Genomic DNA, 7272 nt, shown 5'->3' with positions numbered 1-7272 from the left:
TAATTATAATAAGTGACAAGAAAGTGAAAACAAACTGTGCACTAGCAACCACAAACAACAAGTAATATATACAATAAATGGGAAATACCAGAGTTGTAAACAAAAGCCAGGCCGAGGTCATGCACAGGGGAATCGGTAGATGGGTAAGGATGGGGAACCAGCAGGAGAGGGAGAGGAGGGATGGATGGGCTGCAGAGCAGGGATCCTAAGGTAACAGGCTCAAGGTCAGAGTACAGGCAACAAGGTCAGGGCACATGGAGAGAGCGATGCCAAGGCAAGCATGTGAGGGCTTGCCGGGTATTTATAAGACTGCCAGTGATTAACCTCACGTAACAGCTGAACACAGAAGGTGCTGTCTGCTCCACACTGCCGAAGTACACCCGCTGGTGGACACCGGTACTACAGCCCAAGGATCCAACAGTGCCACCAGGAGGTAAGTCCTCTTATTACAGGCTCTGGGTATTAGAAGACACCTGCTGGTGGACACTGGTACTGCAATACAAGAGACCAACAGCGCCACCAACGGGTGGACCTTTTCATGACACTCATAATGTCCATCCCGGGTGTTAAAGGCAGTGTCACGTACCTGGTGGTAGAGCCCGACTTGCAGAAGGAGACCTCTCTTGCAGCTCAGACTCGAGGGCCCTGGTAGTGTATACAGGTGACACAAGAGTCAAGAGGGGCACGAGTGTCTGGCAGGATCAACAGCTGGGTCAAGGAGTGCTGGATCGGAGGGGAACTGGAACAGCAGGCAGGTGCAGGAAGCTGAAGCAGGGCAGCAGGCAGAGAGGCTGAAGCAGGACACAAGTGCAGGAGCTCTGGCAGAGGTAGGACTTCAGGCAGGTGCTGGAACCACTACAGGAGATGGAGCAGCAGATGGCACCGGAACAGAAGGCTGGAAGCAGAGTAGTCAGGCAAGCCGGGTCGGAGGTCAGGCGGTCAGCAGAAGTACCAAGGATCAGACAGGTGGATGGTCAGACGAGCCGGGTCGGTAAACGGACAGGTAGCAAGGCACCGAAGGAACAAGCAGAAGGGAGGTCAGGCAGGCCGAGGTCAGATGCAGGCGGATAGCAGGAGCAGTAGGTAAACAAGCCGGGTCAACAGGTCACAGGAGGCAGGTTCTCAGTATCAGGGTACTAGCACGCTGTAGATCAGACAGCAAGAACTGGATGTGACCAACTGGACTAAATAGCCCGCCTGGCACCAACGAGCGCACACACGCGCGCACGACCGCGCGCACCCGCGCACGGACGCGCACGCGCGGCGGAAGGTCCGGGCTGACCGCTGCTGGCAGGATCTTCGTGACATTGCCCCCCCTCAAGGGGCAGCCTCCGGATGCCCAACCGGGCCCATCTTTCAGGGTGCAATCTTCTGAAAGCTTGGATTAAAGTCTTTGCATGGATATTTTCCACAGGCTCCCAAGAATTCTCCTCCGGGCCGTAACCTCTCCATTTAATTAAAAATTGAGCTTGGTTATTCCTTTTCCTACAATCCAGGATAGCTTCAATTTCAAATTCTTCCTCCCCGTTCACCATTACAGGGTCTGGAGGGTTCACATTCCGGTCGGGAAAAGGATTGGGGACAAAGGGTTTCAACAGGGAGACGTGAAAGACAGGGTGGATCTTGAGTGAATCCGGGAGCTCCAGCTCATAAGCCACCTCGTTAATTCTCCTCCTTACAGGGAAAGGGCCCAGGAATTTGGGGCCCAATTTCCTGGAAGGACAAGACAATCGAAGGTTTGCGGAGGATAACCATACGCGGTCACCTGGTTCGAGCAGCAATTCACCCCGCTTCTTCCTGTCAAACACTTCCCTATTCTGTTCCTGGGATGTTGCCATGGTCTTCTGTAGTAATTGGTTGTTCGAAGAGAAAAAATTTATAGTCTCCAAGACTGCTGGCACAGAACATTCAGGAATGGAATTAGGAAGGAAAGCTGGATGAAACCCATAATTAGCAAAAAACGGACTTTGCTTGGTAGCAGAATGCACGGAATTATTATAGGCAAATTCGGCCAACGGGAGCAGTGTGACCCAGTCATCTTGGGAAAAGGATGAAAAACAACGCAGGTATTGCTCGAGGGTCTGATTGGTCCTCTCGGTCTGACCATTCGTCTGAGGATGGTAAGCGGTGGAGAATGACAGCGTAATTCCCAGGACTTTACACAGAGCTTTCCAAAACCGCAAGGTAAATTGCACTCCGCGGTCAGACACTATATTGGTCGAGATTCCATGAAGTCTAATTATTTCCCTGATAAACATCTGGGCCGTCTCGGAAGCAGAGGGGGTACCCTTCATCGGGATGAAATGGGCCATTTTAGCCGATCTACCACCACAAAGATGGCAGTATGCCCAGCTGCAGGGGGCAGGTCGACGATGAAGTCCATAGACAACATCTTCCACGGCCTATCTGGAATGGGCAGAGGTTTCAGTAACCCCCAGGCTCTGGACCTACGGGTTTTGCTCCGGGCACAGGTGGTGCAGGACTCCACGTAACTCCTACAGTCCTTAAGTACTTGGGGCCACCAGAAAGTACGTTGAACAAGATCAGCAGTCTTATAGGCACCAAAGTGCCCTGCTAGTGCATGGTCATGGCAAAGTTCGAGAATGACCACTCGTAAGCATTTGGGTACAAAGATTTTGCTGCCGTACCAAAACAGTCCATCCCTGACCTGTAACTCAGTTCCAACGGTGGGTGTTGGTCCCATGGAAGCTTGTTTAAACCGCGAGAGCAGATCTTCCTGTAACAGGAGAAAGTTCCCTGGGGCCAGGATAGTGTCAGGGGGTGAAGTTCCTTCGGATTTGTGAAACATCCTAGAGAGGGCATCGGGTTTCGTGTTCTTGGAGCCGGGCCGGTAAGTAACATGGAATGAGAACCTGGAAAAGAACAAGGCCCACCTAGCTTGTCGCGGTCTCAGCCTCTTTGCAGACTTCAGGTATTCCAAGTTCTTGTGATCTGTGTAGATCAGGATAGGATGAGCAGCTCCTTCTAACAGGTATCGCCATTCTTCCAGGGCAGATTTTATGGCCAGTAATTCCCAATCGCCTACGTCATAATTTCTCTCCGCGGGGGACAGCTTTCGGGAAAAGAAGGCAATAGGAAAAAGTGAAGCTTTGGTACCTTGTCGTTGGGAGAGGACAGCTCCAACAGCGATTTCAGAGGCGTCTACTTCCAGGACAAATGGTAGGGAAGAATCGGGATGTGTTAAGACATCCGCGGAGGTAAACAGTCTCTTGAGGGACTCGAAAGCGACTTGAGCTTCCGGGGACCAATGAAAACGCACCCCTTGCTTGGTTAGTTGTGTGATTGGGCAGATGATAGCGGAGAACCCCTTGATAAATTTCCTGTAAAAATTGGCGAAGCCAACAAAACGTTGGACCCCTTTCTTGTCAGTGGGAGCTGGCCAATCAAGGATTGCAGAAATCTTTTGTGGATCCATCCTTATTCCTTCAATGGAAATGACTAGGCCCAGAAATGAGATACTTTCTTGTTCAAAAGCACACTTTTCAGCCTTGGCGTACAGCCCGTGTTGCCGGAGCCGGTTCAGGACACATTTAACGTGTTTGCGATGAGAGTCTAGAGAAGGGGAAAAAATGAGGATATCGTCAAGGTAAACAATGACAAACAAGTCTAAATAGTCCCGGAAGACATCATTAATAAAATACTGGAAGGTAGCGGGAGCGTTGCACAATCCGAAGGGCATCACCCGATATTCGAAATGCCCAAAGCGGGTACGAAAAGCTGTCTTCCACTCATCCCCACTTCTGATACGGACCAGATTGTAGGCCCCTCTGAGATCCAGCTTAGTGAAGGTAGAGGCAGTTCCCAGTCTCTGAAATAATTCCGGTACCAGAGGAAGCGGGTATCGATTCTTTACTGTTATCTTATTTAACTCTCTGTAATCAACACAGGGCCGGAGGGTATGGTCTTTTTTTTCCACAAAGAAGATGCCTGCACCCGCTGGGGAAGTGGAGGGTTGAATGAAGCCTTTCTTCAGGTTTTCGTCTATGTACATCTTTAGGGTTTCCTGTTCCAGTTCGGTCAGTGGGAAGATCCTGCCAAAGGGAATTTCAGCCCCGGGAAGAAGTTCGATGGGACAGTCATATGCCCGATGGGGCGGCAGGGATTCTGTCCCCTTCTTACTGAAGACATCTAGGTAGTCGTGGTATACTTCGGGAACTGCTTGGCGAAGCTCGGAATCGGAATCCAGACATAGTAGGGCAGAGGATTCGCCAGAATTCTTCAGGAGACAGTACTGTTGGCAATAAGGAGAGAAAAATGTGATCTCCCCAGTGACCCAGTTAATAGCAGGGTTATGGGCCTGCAACCATGGCATGCCAAGGATGATTGGAAACAAAGGAGATGGAATGATGTCCAAGCGAAGCAGTTCCTGATGCAGATTAGAGACAGAAACTGAAATGGGGGTAGTCTCTTGCGTAACTGGTCCAGATTTTATCGTGGAGCCATCGGCCAGGTGGATAGAGAGTCCTTGAGCCTTGTACAGCAAAGGGATTTGGTGTTTACTGGCAAAAGAAGAGTCCATGAAACAACTACAACCCCCGAGTCAATGATAGCGGGGACCTGCAAAGTCTTTCCTGGGAGCTGCAACGAGACAGAAAGGGCGAGGTGAGAAGAGGTCTTAAGCCAAGCAGTAGTAGAGCCAGACGAGACAGACATGCACTTACGGAGCTTGGCCGGACAGTTCCTGACGTAGTGCCCAGGTTCCCCGCAGTAAAGGCACAAGTTGTTGACCCAACGACGTTGGCGCTCCTCCACCGTGAGAGCAGGGCGAAGGACTCCGAGCTGCATAGGTTCAGAAGTATCAGGTGCTGGAACAGGACTAGGAATGGGAACCGGATGAGAGTAGTTAGGTACCCGAGGCAGCATCCAGGTGGGGCGAGTGAGCCCAGGACCTCTTTCAGCTCTTCGCTCCCTCAGCCGTCGATCAATTTGGATGGCCAGATTAATCAAGGCATCCAGAGTTTGTGGGATTCCCACACGGGCCAGTTCATCTTTCAGTGGGTCTGAGAGCCCCATCCGAAACTGGTAGCGAAGGGCCGCGTCGTTCCAGTCCGTATCAGTACTCCAACGGCGGAACTCAGCGACATAGTCCTCTACGGCCCTACGCCCTTGCTGAAGGGTATGCAGGGCGGCTTCGGCCGTGGCGGAGAGTTGAGGGTCCTCGTAGAGCTGGGCCATCGTATCGAAGAAGGTGGTCAGGTTGGTTAGGACCTCTGCTTTCTGTTCCAGTAAACGATGAGCCCAAGCTTGAGGATCTCCCAGGAGCAAGGACACCACGAATCCCACCTTGGTGGCCTCAAGTGAGAAGGTGCGAGGCTGAAGGGCAAAGTACAGTTCACAAGAGTTCCGGAACGCTCTGAATTTACTTCGTTCCCCGGAAAACTTTTCAGGCGTGGGAACCCTGGGTTCGGGAGGCAGCATTACCACCGTCGGAGAAGAGGTGCTCGAGCCGGCAGTGGACGGAAGAGGCCCCTGAGCGGTTGTGGGTGGAGTGAGAGCTTGGACCCTTTCCTCCAAACGCGTGTATCCCTCCTGGAGACTCTTAACAGCCTGGGTGAGGCCAGCCAGATGCAGACAAAGTTCGTCCATGGGAGAGGCTCCCTGCGCGGGCTCGGACATGGCTGTCTGATACTGTCACGTACCTGGTGGTAGAGCCCGACTTGCAGAAGGAGACCTCTCTTGCAGCTCAGACTCGAGGGCCCTGGTAGTGTATACAGGTGACACAAGAGTCAAGAGGGGCACGAGTGTCTGGCAGGATCAACAGCTGGGTCAAGGAGTGCTGGATCGGAGGGGAACTGGAACAGCAGGCAGGTGCAGGAAGCTGAAGCAGGGCAGCAGGCAGAGAGGCTGAAGCAGGACACAAGTGCAGGAGCTCTGGCAGAGGTAGGACTTCAGGCAGGTGCTGGAACCACTACAGGAGATGGAGCAGCAGATGGCACCGGAACAGAAGGCTGGAAGCAGAGTAGTCAGGCAAGCCAGGTCGGAGGTCAGGCGGTCAGCAGAAGTACCAAGGATCAGACAGGTGGATGGTCAGACGAGCAGGGTCGGTAAACGGACAGGTAGCAAGGCACCGAAGGAACAAGCAGAAGGGAGGTCAGGCAGGCCGAGGTCAGATGCAGGCGGATAGCAGGAGCAGTAGGTAAACAAGCCGGGTCAACAGGTCACAGGAGGCAGGTTCTCAGGATCAGGGTACTAGCACGCTGTAGATCAGACAGCAAGAACTGGATGTGACCAACTGGACTAAATAGCCCGCCTGGCGCCAACGAGCGCACACACACGCGCACGACCGTGCGCGCACGCTCATGGACGCGCACACGCGCACCCGCGGACGCGCGTCGGAAGGTCCGGGGCTGACCGCTGCTGGCAGGATCTTCGTGACAGGCAGTCATCCATTCGTCTCCTTCCCAGATTCTTATTAAATTGTAGGCCCCTCTAAGATCCAGTTTAGTAAAAACATGAGAACCTCGCAGTTTGTCAAAGAGTTCAGAAATTAAAGGAAGAGGGTATCGGTTCTTCGCGGTGATGGCGTTAAGACCCTTGTGGTCGATGCATGGACGGAGTAAACCATCTTTTTTTGCTACAAAGAAGCTCTGGCAGGTGAGTTAGATTTCCAGATGAAACCATTTTGCAGGTTTTCCCGAATGTATTCAGACAAGGCTTGTGTCTCGGGGAAAGATAGAGGGTAGACTCAGCCTCAGGGAGGAGAGGTCCCAGGTAAAAGATCAATGGAGCAGTCAAAGTCTCTGTGAGGAAGAAGCGATCAGCGGACTTTTTGCAGAAAACATCTCAGAAGGACTGATATTGGGCAGGCAACATGGGAGTTGTGGAGGTCTCAGCAAGAGGAATGGAAGGAGGCGGTAGCACCTTGGAAATACATTGTTGCTGACATGGAGGACCCCAAGCCAATACTTGTCCAGAATTCCAGTCAAGTTGCGGGAAGTGTTTCTGCAACCATGGAAGGCCCAGGATGAAGGGACTGGAGGATTTAGGCAAAATTAGGAAAGAGATCTCCTCACCATGTAAAGCCCCAATGCGTAACTCTATAGGAGGGGTTTTAAAGAGACTCATAGGCAAGAAGGAGCAGTCTACTGCAGTCACGGACAGGGGTATAGAAAAGGCAACAAAGGCGATGCCCAACTCGGAAGCTAAAGATTGTTCAATTAAATTCCCGGCAGCACCAGAGTCCACGTATGCCGAGAGTTGATAGGCATTTTGAGCCCAGTGGATAGTCACGGGAAGGGTTAAACGAGGGAA

Source organism: Lithobates pipiens, unplaced genomic scaffold (genome assembly GCF_037356315.1).
Source record: "Lithobates pipiens isolate NorthernLeopardFrog02 unplaced genomic scaffold, aLitPip1_a1.2 Scaffold_8, whole genome shotgun sequence".
Lineage (NCBI taxonomy): Eukaryota > Metazoa > Chordata > Amphibia > Anura > Ranidae > Lithobates > Lithobates pipiens.
This window is presented reverse-complemented; position numbering follows the sequence as displayed.